The 16919-nt window shown below is 35.8% G+C and overlaps 1 protein-coding gene across 2 annotated transcripts in view; it reads right to left on the reverse strand.

Annotated features, from left to right (window-relative positions):
- Dh44 (corticotropin-releasing diuretic hormone 44) overlaps window positions 1-16919 on the reverse strand; it is a 55947-nt gene that overhangs the window by 23409 nt on the left and 15619 nt on the right. The window lies entirely within an intron of this gene.

A 16919-nucleotide genomic window follows, 5' to 3' on the forward strand; every position in this document is an offset into this window, starting at 1 on the left:
GATACTTCCAATTTGCAAGTAACCTCAAAGCGGCAATGGTTTTTAGAATATTAGAATACAGAATAAGGAAAATCTCGAGCCAATTGGCCTCTTTTGAGCTTGCACACTGGCTGCATGCTTTGGGATAAATAAAAAATAAAAATACATAGGTATATTTTATGTTACTCATGTCCATTATTCGGACTATAATCGAGTCAGCATCCGAAAACAAATGAGATTATCCGATAATTAATTGGAATCGAATACGAGGATGAGACAGGTATCATTGCAGCTGGGCTACGTGTTGCGGATGTAAGGCACGTAATGCAATATCGGCTATCATACTGGGAGGCGAGGGTGATCGACATGACCCAATTGGAAGACTGTGGACCTCCATTGAGGAGAGCCCGATTTGGCATTTGCAAATTTTAACTCGCCGTGACACTCATGTGGGCCAGAAAGACTCACTAATACCCAATTTGGGAGATACCTGTTTCTTTCTGGTGTAATTTATTTAATGTTAACTCTGTAATTCCGTGATTTCCGTGAGCCAAATACGCTCTATCTTAACTTGAATTTGCAATGTTTTCGCCAATTTTCCATAATTTAAAAAGAAAGTGACTCGACGCACCTGCACATTGCAGCGTAAGTAATAGACCAACAAATCTGTATGGCTCTATCCTAAAAGACATAAACGCCTTCAGGAAACATACAACGATCCTATAGTATCTACCGCGCTAAGTTGGCAAGCCGCGGAATTTCAACCCGAATTCTTCCATCAAAGTCCTACAAGTGTACTTCTGACGAGCCGAATTGTTTATGTTATTAGAATACTTTCGGAGAGCTGTTTCACCTTCAACCAGGTAACCGCCTACGGGCGAACTTAATTTCCTATTTTCAACTATATTGTCACGTCGCTAAAACAATGCTTGTTCAGGTTGAAGTGTGTCGATTGGATGAAATTTAAATTTGGCAAGAGACAGTTGCACACAATGGCCCTTGGACCGGAAAGATTTAACGCTACCGTCGTGTTTTGGGCCAGCAGGCTGTCAAGTTTTTCGAGTTAAAGGATGATGGGCATATTGGGCGTTAAACCAACAGAAACAAAAAGTATACTAAATTAAAGCTTAATACTAGTACTTCATTTCATAGTATGACAACAATCCTGAAATCAGCGGGGATACGGAGATAGAGGTCGTTGAATATGCAAAGTTTCCATAGTATTTCACATCACATTAGGGTAATAAAAATAGTATTAGGTCAATTAGATTGCTTTTATCGATCATATTGAGAGTATTGTATCATATCTTACTATCGATTTAGTAAGTATGTATACCGAATAAATCATAATCGATTATTCGATTGCAATAATCGATAACATTGCTGAAAATAAGGAATTGAATTAACAATCAAATGATAGTAATGATGGTAATCAGTAAAATCGATTAATCGAATTGTTAATCGATAAATCGTTATTTGGCAATATCGATTAATAATCGATCCGTGATCGATTATGCTACAACACAACAACTTAACTGGTAGAAATCCCATTGAAACATGACTGTGTTCATGTCATTTCTCTAAATGGTACCTAGGCATGGTCCTACGCTTATAATGTAGAACATGGTTTAAATATACCATTTGTTGGCCCCACTCCTGAACTGTTGGACATAATAATGGATAAATAACTTAATGTATTNGCTGCAACTGGATAGGTTTCGAATCCCGATCCTGGAGGCGGACCGACATTGTGGCGTTTTTGTACAAATCCCTTAACACTTCGATATATCGATAGTCAATTTGGCTGAGTCAGAGTTGATAATACATAACATCAGTTAATCGACTAACCTATGCTCGAAAATGTTGACCGAACAATCTTTCCCTAAAGTTCTTAAACTTATCAAATAAGATAAAACAGTTCTTATGTCTTTATACAAGCTTCTGCATAGACGCCTGATAACTACTTCTCGATAAGACTTGCGATCTGGGGCTTAGTGCGAGTTTACTTCAAACATCTTCGCTAGAGACTGCGTAAAAACATTACATTATGTATGACGGATTGTACAGCGTCCCTAGCAGATACTTTCAAGAACTGAAATTAAATCTTCATAGGATTTTTGGTGACCAAACTCACACTACGCACTGTTGGTTGTTATCTTGATAAGACATGCCATCAGTTGTTATCCTTTAGGCACGAAAGCCAATCAATGCAATTACGCGGCTGGCCAGTGTCAGACACAGGATCAATGCGGTCACGCGCGGACCTGATTACTTGAACAATGCGAGATTGTTGAGCTGATTGATCTCGTACTACGAACCCTCCATATAATTGACCCGCCACTGTAGTTAGCGAACACAATGCGCGTCTTCATCATATGATTAGCAAAAATAATTAGAATAACTACAACGCTTACTAAAGTACTAAAATACTAATTTAAACTGTGATCAAACTTTGGTCAAAGAATTAGCGTTTGCGTGGTTTAGTCAGATTTATAATTGCTTAACTTTAGCAAAACTTAAACGTAGGAAGCAAAATCAAAACAGCATAGCCTCTATTAATTTAAGTAGATTAACGTCTAGCTGTCATTGTAATTAAGTAGACCTACTTATTTGAAAATTTTCTAACGTTAATAGAATTGTTGTCAAAGTTTCTTGCCTCACTGAATAATAATCACGATCCAAAATTCTGTCGAGTCGTTATTGAATACAAGTTACTTTTACAAGTGCCTATTGACAATATTTTGAAACAAGAACAAGTTAGATTGCATATGTAAATATTTCAGAATCAATTTTAGAAGTGTGATCAAACTCACGGAAGCAAAGGGAAAGTTTAGCGGCGCAAAATCGAATATTTTGCATCGACCAAACTCGAAGCGAGTAGAATGACAAGAATCGGACAAGAAAATCGTAGGACAATTTGCTAGTGGAACCACATAATTAAAATAAGTACCTACTGTAGAACCTAGTACTGCATAACACTGGACCGCAAAGAAAAAAGGTCAATTAGAAAATCTTCTATAGCTTCAAAAGTACAATAGTTTATGAAACAAACCACTACGCATTTTTATTTGTGGAAAATAACAATCTTCAATTTGCTTAATACCTATTTCAAAAAGCTACTTTTGAAGATATTGAATATTTTCTAACCGACCCTCTTTCTTTGCAGTCCTTATGTTTCGAGATGAAAATTCAAAGTGATACGATACTAACATAATATTTTACCTATCACATAAACAACATTAGTCCGAAAACGGTAGTCATGCCTTTTTATTTTGATCTTCTTGATACTTAATACGTTGTCGTCGAGAATTTGTCCAAAACTGCTTTAGTGGATTTTTGACTAAGTAAGACAAGCGCGCCCTTTGAGAAACAACAATATGTATTCCCGGAAAAACTAACATGTCAATAAGGAATAAGTTGAGTTATTATATTGCCGAAGAATTCCAAAAATGTGTAGATGCAATAAAAATGTTACCATCTCTTACAAACACGTGTAAGTTTATATAAAAACTTCTGTTTTGATTTTAAATTCAACGTATTGTTCTGCAAGACTGTTTAAGATTTATGATCACCAATTGACCCTTTCAACTTAGTTACAACTTTGGGTAGTCCATTAATTAGTCGATCCATCCGATAAGGAGTGCTTGGAATTATGTAATCAATAATTATTGGATAACATCAACAAGGCACGTGCTTTGAGTTAAGTCCGAGGTTCGATTGTGTGGAGAATACGTGCCTCCCGACAATTAAATCAGTTAGTTACTGTGCCTTTGTCGTCTTAACCAGTTTACACAGCCAAATTTGTGAAAACATAGACCTTAGACCTCTATTTAGATCGTTTAGCTTGCTAACACAAGTTTATTACCGGCTTCGATGTAGCAAACGTGACAAGATAACATAATAAAACGAACTTTGAAAAATATGGCAGCTGTATATAAACTTTTCCTTTTTCATGTTGCTATTTATTTGTTATGTTACCTACACTCATAATGTTTATGACTGCAACGTGGGCAGACGATGATGGAATATGAAAAAAGTAAAGCAAAGCGAACGGTTTTACTTCTTTTATTTAACGAAGGTATGCTCGAATAAAAGTATGCACTCACATTTATGTAATACGTGTAAAACAGGTTTATTATCCTGAAATTCTGCGATCGATTTGATGTGAATGCCTGTTCTTATACCTCGAGGGAAATGTTGGAAGTAACTCGCTCTCATGTGTCTATTCAAAAAATAAAGTGGAAACTGGGAATTCGCCTCACTTCAATGTGTTTTCAGAAAAAGTAAAGATAGAAACTGAAATTATTTGTTTTTTAAAAAATAGGTGACTTTATTCATTTACTTTACTAATTATTTACTTACTCAACTCGTGAAATTAACTTTCGACTAAAAGCATGGAAAATTATTTGGGAATCTTTAGTCATCTCATTTTTATTCTAGCTTAGATATAAGTTTATGATTAAAGGTTCGACCAAACCAACAGCCCTGAAAGCAGTAGTATCGCCATCGCCATCGCAAACGCGCACGCTGGCTGCACGCGTTGGTTTGGTCGAACCTTAAGAAACAAATTTTTGGGGCGTAAACAGATTAAATTAGTCTAGGAAAGATTAATCCATCGTTTATAAATAATATCAAATTAGTTTAAAACTTCATAATTAAGAAGGAAAATGTATTTTTAAGCTTTTACCATTGCGTGTGATAGAGTGTACCTACCTAAAATCACGGTTCTTAAGAGAAGAATCATCCGCACCAAATCCTAAAATAATTATGTGTGAAATGAGAATGCTTCAGAATATGAATGTTGGACAAATATTTAATAGGCGTCGCGCCCACTCCCGGCCACTTGCCGCAGACGTCGCGGCGTCGCTCGCTTTTAACTTTGTGTTTTTTATCGCATCAGTGTATGCAACCCCTTTACGCTTCCGCGTTTTGCTCATCACATTCACGAGCATGCAGCCAGTATGTTACGTACCACTGCATAAATAACCGCTGTTATGAATAGAGCTTCATTCTCATTCGCCGGTAAGTACCGCCATGAAATATGAATGGGTTTACTTCGCAGAGTTATACTAATTAAACGTGAAAATTAATGGCGCGTCTGATATCTCTGGATTAGGTGCGAATTGAGACTTGAGCAAAGTAAATACAGTCTTGACGTTCGTTAAAAGTTGTGAGAACAAAAATCAACTGGCCAGCGTTGCGTACAGCTGAACCCTGGATTAGTGCGGGCGCACGGGCCTGATTATCTGCGTTGGTGTATAATCTGGCCAGGTGAGTCCAGCGTAGTTGTAATTTACACCCTTTGTGAGCGAGTGTAATCAATTTTCATTCTTATACACTCGCCTCACGTTTTTAGAGCCATTCCATGAACCACAGTGCCTATACAACTTGAGAAATTACTTTTCATCGCCATCTATGTAACTACTAGACAAGCTATCCTGAATATAGTTTGTCACGCTCATCAATGTCTAATTTAGTTGATTGGAAGCAAATAAGAGAAACAGATGTGCCGCAAGGCTCGCGAATTCGTCACAAACTAACAGACATAAGATCATATCTATGAAAAGTTGTAATTATTAACTTAGGTCTTAGGCATTTGGATTTCGTGATTCTCGTCTGACTGAGTTACCATTTTTATTCTAAACAACTTGTCTAGTAGACTAGAAGTGTTATTTTGTCTTGGAAAGAAAAATGATAATGAGTGAGTAACGAAGTTATTTGCGATACAACAGCCGTTGTCGCCGGTGAAAATTACTTTTGTTTTCCATTTCTTTTATTGGCCACGTTTCGTTTTGGCAAGGCGTTGAACGGCGCAAAATTAGCCATTAGAAAATTATGTATATTTACGTACACCTATATATTTTAACAGTTCGTATAGCCAGCTCGTTGATAACGTTCTTCACAAATTAATTTGACGTGCAAACAGCCTCGTAAGCCGCAAAATGTATGGACGAGATGCTTTCAGTTAGATTGGAACTGCGTGATTTCACTCAACGTAAATAACACTTTCAGTAAAAAAGTTCAAAAGTCTTGGTACAAGAATTTTCGCGAAAGAAACGTTTGTGAGGTTAAAATTAACATTCGGAATGAGAGGTGAGAACTTTTTTACCCACAACGAGGAAGCTCTTAGCCTACATTTATAATTCGTTGTATGCACGTTTGATTAGAATGGGTTTTCGTTCCCCAACATAAAAGTACATATCAAATACTTATAATTTTAAACGTTGAGTTCTATGAAACATTGCCGTTGCAATATTAATAGTTCACGCTAAATACCAACTTAACGTTATTTCAATTGTAATAACGTATCAAATTACAACTTTTAATTCAATATCAAGTTCAATTAAAGTGAATATTGTTCTCAAGTTATAATGAAAGGCCAAATGATGTCAAGCACCAATCAAGATTACGGCGAGTCTATTTCCTTTGAACTTTTCACTTTAATTCATTATTAACTCGAGTGTGTCATAGGCGTCAAATTTAATTTATTAACTTATTTAACCACTCATAATATAGTGAAATATAACATTTTATGTTATGGTATACGATAGAGATTCTACAACGTAGCTACGAAAAACATTGTCGTAGCATTTTCTAGCGCACTACGAAGTTTCGTAGCGCGTAGATCGCTACAGAGGATAATGCGCAAATATTTATAAGTAAGAAATTCAGTATTTATGAATATAAAATACAAATCCTAATTAATTAGGTTAATGCCAAATTTAAGACTTGAGTATTTATGTTTTTTACTAAAATAATTTCTTTAATTTTTCCAAATATGAAATAGTGAGAGTCAAAAACGTACTTCTGAAAAACTAAACCCCATGTTCCCTCAAAAAGATATTACCTTAATGCGCATTTTATTTAAAGTTCGTTGAGGTGGCGCAATACGCTACCGTCGCAGTATACTTAATGTTAATTGCCGGCGTAATGGTGAGAAGTGCCTCCGGGTGTGGCACATAACTCGATTTCGTCGTGCCACGATCTGTCTGTGGCAATTCCATCACTTATATCTCTATAACTTGTATAAATTAACATTTCATTACTTACAAAATATCAGACTAATCGCTCAAATTAGTATCTGAAACAATTGTAATAGACCTATAAATTTCAATCCAAAAATTAACGTTATTAACTGTACTTCGTAAGACAATTAAGTATCACAAATTGGTTCCCACCTCCACAATTTCAATTTTCAACGTCGAGTTAACAATTCAAAATGAAATATACCCGATGCTTAATGAACAAAGAAGGTGCTAAACGATACCGCAATTAATACTCAATTAATCACCCAGGGGCAATTTATTCAATAACTCGAACGATTCCCGTCCGTAATGAAGCAAGTCGAAGTTCGGAGCTAGGGCTAGACCGCCACTGAGCTTGACAGACTTCGCGACGATCCTACAATGGCGCTGTAATTTTTGTAAAGTAATGAGAAAGTTAAGAAGACAATTCATAGCGCAACCCGACCACTGGTTTTTTAATTAAGCGGAACGTGGATTTCATCATCATTGTTGTTATCAAGACATTGCGGTAAATCGTAGAAATTCATACTTATAGTATCGTTTCACAAGACCTATCTGGCGAAAATTACGTATTTAGCAGCCTAGTCTACTTCCTTAGGTATTTTCTTTTTTGTTACATATGAAATTACAGAATTCGTTTGACAAAAAAACCGTTTACATTGAATTTTATTTGGTATCGTTGAAGCCCGATGTAAACTGTTTATAACGGCTAAAAAGCCTGACACGAGGATACAGCTTTCGCTCTAGAAAAGGAAACAATTAATAACTTCCTCGGTTGATTTAATTAACAAATCTTAATAAACTTTATGATACAATCTAATTTGGTATTTGTCGCCATTCACCAATAATTCAAAAGCACAACTTTATTAAAAACACACTTCATTATGGTCTTAAAACCCAATTTATTTTAAGTCAGTTTTAAATAATGATTTTTGGTTACTTTGTAACTTGTAAAAAGACAGTCAATTGAGTTAGCAAAATAGTGACGTCATCGGCTTGTATTTCCTTACAAAATCTATGGAAGATTCTCGTTTTGACAGTTCATTAAAGTACGTCAATTGATTGATAGTGTCAAATACCCTATTCAATTTGAACTCACTATTTACTATTAACCTGTGTCAATTTACATATAAGTACAATGTTTGTAGAACCGATATGTATACAATATGTGTACAAACAAGATATCGCAAACATGTTTTGATTCTAATCTCCCGACTTGTCCTTCCTGGAGACAGGAATTCCCCAAAGTAATGGTTTATACTTGTTTCATTACTTGTAAACATACCAATTAATTAACTTGGGGTATTTTTTTTCAATGTTTTCCTTTTTAGTAAAAACAATTATGTTTGTATCATTAACTAGATAGTGTTGATCACAAAAAGCAATTTTATCAAATCGTAACACATCTCGCTCCATTTCAGTTAGGACTGAGTATGAATATTAAATATACGATAATACAATTAAAACTTCTGAGACCTATATCGCAGATCTTAATATCCTAATATAAATCAAATACAAACTTTTTTGTTGAACCCGAGTATTTATAGCTGGCGTCAAGTATTTTCGTAATATTATATTATGTTTCTTTTCTTGTAACTACCAAACTACCTATATTCTTTTGGTAGTTGACATAATGATCTAAGGCTGGGTTGCACCATCTTACTTTAACTTTGACAAACGTCAAAAATCTGTCAAATTCCATACAAAACACACCGGTTATCGTCATAGTTACTGTTAAAGTTTGGTGGTGCAACTCAGCCTAAAAGTTCTGCTTTTGTTATTGGTGTGATTGTAATATTGATAGAACTGAAATATTTGTCAGAGTATCATTAGGATGGAATTAATTTTGAAGCATTACACTGGGTTGCACCACGTTACTTTAACTTTAATAATCGTCAAAGTCCATACATTAAAGTTATAGTTACGGTTAAAGTTAAGGTGATGCAACTGACTTGAGATATGAATTTTAAATGATATTAGTCTATTAAAACCTATTGTAACAAGGCGATTACAGGCAAGAGCATTTATTCCTTTCTTTATTTATTTAGTATGAAATGACTAGGTACTCGTAATAAGTCATTTCATACAATACTTAGGTACATACAACCTCAACTAAATTATCTGTTTCCGTTGTTACAATCAACTGTTTATAAACTTTGATTGATGACGATATTGTTCGATATTGTTCGCATAATATTAACATACTGTAGCCCTCTGGGACTCCATAGATGTATTACACGATTATGGAGGGACTTGCCGCCATTTCACTGGTTATCATTAATTATGCATAGCTTGGAGGGTCCTCCATATTTATTATCATGTACAATTGATATCAGCACTTCATCGTGATAAAACTATATTCAAGGCAATATTTCATGATCATTATCTGACCTTTAACTTGAGATAAGAAAACCCTTTGAAGATCTCTACATATCATTTATTATTTTGAGCAAATAGATGAGCTATTACAGGTAGGTACGTAGAATGTAGAGACCTAAATATAGAATAAGTAGAATTAATGTTACATTCTAAACTTCAAATTATTTGCAAAGTAGCGCTATATTTTCAGTATCCAAGCAAATATGCCAGATTCTGCAATTAAAAATCAGACTTTCCATATCAACTTTTGCCTGAATACGCGGTTTTCGGGTAGTTTCTGTTCGTATCAAAGCTTTATTACATTCCTCAAAAACTAAATAGGTACTCGTACAAAAAAGCAGCCCTTAAAAATATTCACTTTGCCGGGTTAATAGTACGTATTAAGTCAAGAGTGCCGAATTTCTACTTCTTATACATTATCCGGGACAAACTTTACCTATATTGGTTGGATTTTTGTGGTCAAGCTGTAGATCCTGGCTACACAGGAGTTGCAGCGGTGGGAACGAGAGGAGGGAATAGTCCCGTTCTTATAAATTATAATAAATTAGCTTTTGCCCACTGCTTCGCCCGCGTGATATTCAGTTTGTCATAGATCCTATGATGTTATACCGGCGTATAAACATTAATACTGTAAAGTTTAATCAGTCTATTTAGTAAGATTTTGCGTGAAATTGTAACAAATATATATCCATACATCCTCACAAACTTTCGCATAATGGATGAAGGATGTGTAAGTATATAGTTGTAGTATGTTACAGACACTATACGTGTAAATCGATCTTTCTAAGCCCGCGATTGGAGACACAAAGTTCAAGCGGAGGAGTTCAGCTTGCACGTGACTGTACATGAGTTAAATCAGTAGATAAAATACTTATACGAGTGAACCCTTCTGTGATCACACAATATTTAAGAGTAAAGCTTTTTTTAGTTACTGAAAAACTATTGAGATCAAAATTGTAGGATATGCAAGTGAGTTACGGCGTGATCATGGCCCTTGAAACAGTATATAATTAAGGTATATACGTGGTAGCAATACCGTCAATAATAATTTATTCTATTAGGGACCATGAAAGTTTAATTTAAACAGTATTATGCAAGTGAGTAGAACTGTGTCTTTCTAAAACATGAAAATAATATTTCTTACATTACCTCTGTTCCTAGATATTATCATAAAATATGTAGTGGATATCGAAAGTGAAAATCTCTTCGATGCCACACTAACATATCGCTATTTATTCCTATCCCACGAAAATGGGCAAGGGAATTCTGTTGATGTTGTCCCGAAAACAAAAAATGTTTTCAGAAGTGGCTTAGGTATCTATTTTGCTGAACATAAAGGTGGTATTTGTATAACGTAGCGTAGGTTTTCCCTTACTAAATGGCTGGTTTGTCGCGGATCCCGCAGGAGAGACAACGTGACAGGAATTTCAAAACAAAAGGTCAGTTAATCGGCCTGAGAATTCTCTTTGGGACCGCGAGATTATCTTCGGGCGTTTACAAAGACGATCTATTATCGCGGACTTGTGCGCAAAAGTGGATTAAGCTCATGCCAGATTGTTCTAAAAAACAATGCCAAACAGTTTTGGTCTTTTATTACTCAGGAAACTTAATATTTGGTGATATATTCTGTAGGTGATACAAGGTGAGTTGTAACAGAGTAGAGTTGTGACATTGTCGATTTTTGGAAACCTATTAACCATCAGCGAGTTAGCAACAGCGCGTATTTGTTAGCTCAAGACTTTAACTAAAAACGCGAACTGTTATGAGCTCGCTAGTAGTTTAATAAGTTCAAAATAATCGACATTGTCGCAACTCTCCTCTGTTACAACTTTACCTAGGGTCGCCCCTAAGAGTAATGTTTTTAATTTATTAAAGGGGTATTAATGTTTTCGATCAATATCTGTAATTTTTTATATCATTGTTGTGGATACAACAATTGAGGGTGGGCAATTTGTGAAAAATATTGGACAAATAAATCGTGGATCTCGTTGTGTAAGATTGAGATTTTCATTACGATTCTAAAATAAGCATCCTTTGTAAAGGAATTCCTTTATTTGTTTGAAATAATGAATTTACTTTGAACAGACCTTGAAGTTTAAAATAAAAATACTTAATATAGATTTTTCTTATAATCACTTTGATGTGCGTATAAAAATATGGCTTAGTATCAGTATCACTTTAATTTATGATTACCTTTCTGAATTAACCACATAATACTATATTCCTGTTGCTAGAATACGACTACCTAGTGGTGTTTTTAAATTATTCCGCCAAATCTAATTATAGCTTTCCATAATGTTCTAAGTTGAGCAAAAATCAAGTAGGTATTAGGCATTCGACTCATTGCTCTATAAATCAAGGGCTGACTAGAATTGATAGAGCTCTGATGACTATGCAACACTTGAGATTAATGAAGCATCGTTTACCTACGAAACTCGAGCTCGGAAATGAAAGAGGACTTTCACCGAAGACGTCTATGAGGCCAGTAAATTAGCAAAATAGAGCTATTTTTGACATAAAAGTCTAACAAGGCTTCTTATTTGATAGTAAAATAGCAAAAGCGATCAGAGTTAACATATTACAATTCACAATGAAATATTATTACGGTTCTGACGATATTTTCACGAAATTTCAGTTGAAAATTTCACAGATAACTCCTCTATTTTGTTACCAACCCACACTCCTTAAAATATAAACTATCAATATAATTTCACATAAAAGAAGACTACATTATTGTATAACCCCTCAGTATTTTTCTAGAACCCTTTGCATCATTTGCTCACATGAAGCATCATTGAGCTATAAAGACAGAACCACACCATTCCAATCGCGTTACTTTTATACGTGCTTTTGTCACCAACGTAATTTGTATGTTAATTTTATTGTGACTCCGACGAAAAGATGGGTAAAAGTGCGGATTATAGAGACGGGGACACATAATGATAACAATATTCAAACCGCGGAGCAGTCGTTTGTATAATTTCGTGATTTTGCACAGATTCAACGAGCGCTCCCGCCTGACTGCGTGGCGGCTGCTACTTGTTGCGCTGGCGCTGACGCCGTCACTTTCAGTGCAACTTCATCTTTGAACTTCGAAGGGCCAAACCGTTTTTACTTATTCATCTGACCCTAGTTCAGTGGCTTAATCCTTTACTTTTTTGTCTCCCAACCATCCCTACTTGTTTGCAATTATAATGCTAATTCAACCTCACTAATACAATCCCGATAAATTGCGTCAGCAATTCAATGAAACTCAAACAAAAATATCCAGTTTTACCTTTGAAATAAGATATCATTTACAGCACAGATAATGTTACAAACCTGTTGAGTCCAATGTCAGTAACAGAATTGATAAATTACAATATGTTACACCAACCAAATCCATTATCGTAAGGTATAACATGATATCAGCATCAATTTATTACGAATCTGTAATCACAATGCCAATCCGTCGTATCTATTATGAAGCTGCCAGTGGATGAGTACCTGGCTGGATGGCTTGCCCGTTGATAACAAGCGATACAATGGCACAGACAAAAGGCTGGGTTAACTTTTCATTCCGTTTTTCTGAGGCAAGCGATGCGGGAATGAGAAAATTACGCAGAGCTCTGATAGATTTGTAGCCGGTCGCCGGAGGCCGGGGCACCTCGGCACTGCGGCTCACTTGAGCCCCGGCGATAAACACGGGAAACATTTACCCGATCTCTTTTGTTTTCCTATACGGACAATTTGCCGCGACCCGTTCGTCCGCTGCGTCTCCGGCCATAAACGAGAGTCTCGATCTTTTTGTCACATCGACGCCTTTATTCAGAAACAATCCCGCTGGCTAGGCTTTTCCCAGACCCATGCAGATATTACATCGTCTCCAATAATAGATACTGTTTCTAGAAAAAGCAAGCCATAATATATCGTCTCTTTATCTTTTACATATAAATGTTTAAAACATAACATTCATTCAGTTTACCTACTAGTGGAAACGGTTTGGTTAGGATATGAGAGTAAAAGTGATCTTCTAGGAAAGTAAATTGAAACTATGAATACTAAATGGAAATGAGTGTACATTGTTGTTCAATTGCTCACTACAATATTCAATATCTATGAACAAACTGACTCCAAATGACTTTATAATTCAATTGTAAAGGGAACTAAGTATTTCATCAATAATGTAGGTGTAACTACTTACTCATTCTGTGTTAATTGAACGTGTTCCGATATTAGTACACCGATATCACTAACAGCTTGTAAAATGTTATGTGATCGGAAAATTAATTCCTTTATCGATCTCAGGTACTCGTGTAACATCTGAATCGTCATTAAGCTATTGATCATACTGCTTACTTGTAGCAAGTGAGCTCTTCCAAGGAAACTGCCAGTAACTCACAATCCTACCTTTCCCATTCTGTAGTAATTAAAACGATTTACAATAAAAGCGGGAAAACTGTCAGCACAAATGTGCCATTCAGGACTGAAGCTTTTATCAAACGACTCAAAGGGGCTGATCTCTTAAGTCTTTCATCGCCAAGCAAGAATGTTATGCCATTAAGTTGAAGAATTAAATGGCTGTCGTCAGAAAAATTAATGGGGAAAATAACGCGGCGGAGGCAGTTTCACAAACAAATTATACCGTCAACGGACGATTACTGCCACCTGTAATGTTCAACGAGCTCGTGTAATTGTTACGATCTATTACAGTGCTTTATTTAGAACTGGCGTGACGCTTGATAACATCGTAAGACGAGGGATTACAAACGATACAAATCTATATTTGTCATACGTTCGTGACACTCAGTGACATTGAGATTTTTTGGCGCTGAAATTAAAACATTCATCAGTTGAAGATTTTTGCAAGTGAAACCTTAATTTCTTTAAAATTAAAACGACAGTGACATTTAATTAAATTTTTGCACCATAATAATCACTTTGTTTGTCAAATAATAATGGATGCTTTCTACACACAATAGAAATAGACCAGTAGAATTAGATTTTAAATCGGAAATAATTCCTACAAAAGATTTTATTGCTTTAATGGCTTCATTGGTTGCCCATTAAGACTCTCCTAGGTTTTCGACTTCGACGGAGTTGTGCTTAAGTGGTGGGGGCCCCCGAAAGGGGCGCTTTTTAGGTTTTCCGGTTATACCGCGTAAAGGACTTACCCTATCTAAAAGTGGTCTTCCTGACGATTGAAGGGCATTTAATCCTGCATTAAATAAGACCAAATTCATAATGTTTTGGACAAAGCGTTCTCGTGCAATTGTTCGGCAAAGTAGAAAATATGTGTATAATTAATGACCCTCTCCACGTCCAACAGCTCGTCACCCGTAGGCTCCCAAGCCTTGTAAAGGGTCGCCTTAACCAGCGTATCCCTGTCAAGGCTCACGAGTTGGATTCGCTTATCCTTGTTCGTCCCAGCCGTTCCTTAACTGCGGTTGCTGCACCTCTTCCTGGCACTCTCCTGAACGACTCTGTGTTACCTAATGTGGCTGCCCCTCTTCTTTGTACCCTCCTGTACGATTGCATTGCTTAGCCATATGCCTGGTCCAAGGTTCGACGTCACAAAATCAACTTCGTAAGCGTGAAAATAGTTTAAATACTACTTTTCCGTGCTTGCAATATTTTTCTTTACTGCTTCGCCTCTATTAGTTGTAGAGTGATTGTATACAGGGTGTTAGGTAAATGGGTATATGAGCCGACACTAGCCCATGTTAACATGGTCATATAAATGGTATGGTGAAGTCAGAAAATTGATATCTTCATTTTAATTATTTTATTTTTCATACAAATCGGATTTTATAAAAATTAATTTTGTATGAAAATTAAAAAAATTAAAATGATGATATCAAATTTCTGACTTCACCATACCATTTATATGACCATGTTAACATGGGCTAGTGTCGGCTCATATACCCATTTACCTAACACCCTGTATATCCTATAGCCTTCCTCAATTTATGAGATATTGAACACAAAAATAATTGTTTCAATCAAACTAGTAATTCTTGAGATTAGCGCGTTCAAACAAACAAACAAAAAACTCTTCAGCGTTTTAATATGAATTTGTTGTTGTTGATTTTTGGCGTCGAACCTTAGACCAGGCATACGGCTAGGCAACGTAATCGTGTAGGAGGATACAAGGAAGAGGGGCAGCCACAGTAGGTAACACAGAGTCGTTCAGGTGAGTGCCAGGAAGAGGTGCAGCAACCGCAGTTAAGGAACGGCTGGGACGAACCCTTATAGGCGCATCCAGCTCGTAACCGGAAAACCGAAAAAGCGCCCCTTTCGGGGGCCCCCACCACTTAAGCACAACTCCGTCGAAGTCGAAAACCTAGGAGAGTCTTTATGGACAACTAATGAAGCCATTAAAGCAGTAAAATCTTTAGTTGGAATTATTTCCGATTTAATTCATTTTTGTGTTTAATTCTACTGGCCTAAAAAGCGTTATCAGAATAACAAAAAGCCATTGTCAGTTGTTTAAATGCCTACATATTGAAAATCTATATGCAATGAGTTTTGTTGATTGATTGATACTTGCTTCGGACTTAAGTTAATTGAGTCTCAAAATCAGCTACCGACAGAAAGAGTAAAATCATGTTATGACCGTAAAGGCTTTCGCGTAAAGAATGTCAAAATTGCTAACTAACGTAATGTAAATAATAATATTTTCCGAAATTTTTTTTGCTTTAGCAACCCTGTGTATTTTTCACACGAGATGCTTTCGGAACACAATTTTGTACGTGTCAGGCAAAGCAGCCATGAGTCCGTAGCTCAAAGGAGTGTCAGATGTTCTACCAGATCAACAAAGATATTTGCTGTGCGTCTCAGTAGCATTCCTAGAACAAGTACAATTTTTAAACAAAGCACGATGAACTGGTTTATTTCTTATTTTTTAATAAATTTTTAAAAGCACTTAAATGGCGCAGTTAAAATAATCAAAAGATTTAATTATTTTTTACGTCGGTGGGCTATGTAGTTATTTCAGTTTTTATAGACTTTTTTAACGATAATACTTTGAAATAACACGTAGAAATAAAAAAAATAAATAAACAATAGGTATCTACACAAGCCAAAACAGTTTCCACGAGTTCTTGTATAATGTAATAAAAGCGATCACAAAATGTTGGATAAATGAAGGATCGAAAAGTAAGTCGCTAGCTAAAGTTACTAACGTAGGTCAATCTGTTTAATGTGAGTTCTATCTAAGAAAATCAAGGAAAACTAGTGTTAAAGGAATTTCACTTCGAAAGCACTTGTCGAAGAACTTCTGTGGCAAAAGTGAGAGAGCTTTCGCTTGTAAGACCATCAAAACGAAAAAGAAAAATCGTGCAGTTAGCGCGGGAAATTGCAGGCCCCACAGATTAAATAATAATTAAGGTTATGAAGAGTTTAATTTTATTAGACAGAGAGTTTCTTCTAATTTTCTTTATGGCTTGTAAATGTATGCCGTTATTATATCTCTCAGTCATTAAGGTTTTAATAAGTAAGATTGCAATTTAAAAACCTTGGCTCGTGGTAGATTTGATGAGTATAGTATATTTCTAC

This window comes from Ostrinia furnacalis, unplaced genomic scaffold (assembly GCF_004193835.3).
Source record: "Ostrinia furnacalis isolate ACB-3 unplaced genomic scaffold, ASM419383v2 OfSCF1268, whole genome shotgun sequence".
In the NCBI taxonomy this organism is placed as follows: Eukaryota; Metazoa; Arthropoda; class Insecta; order Lepidoptera; family Crambidae; genus Ostrinia; species Ostrinia furnacalis.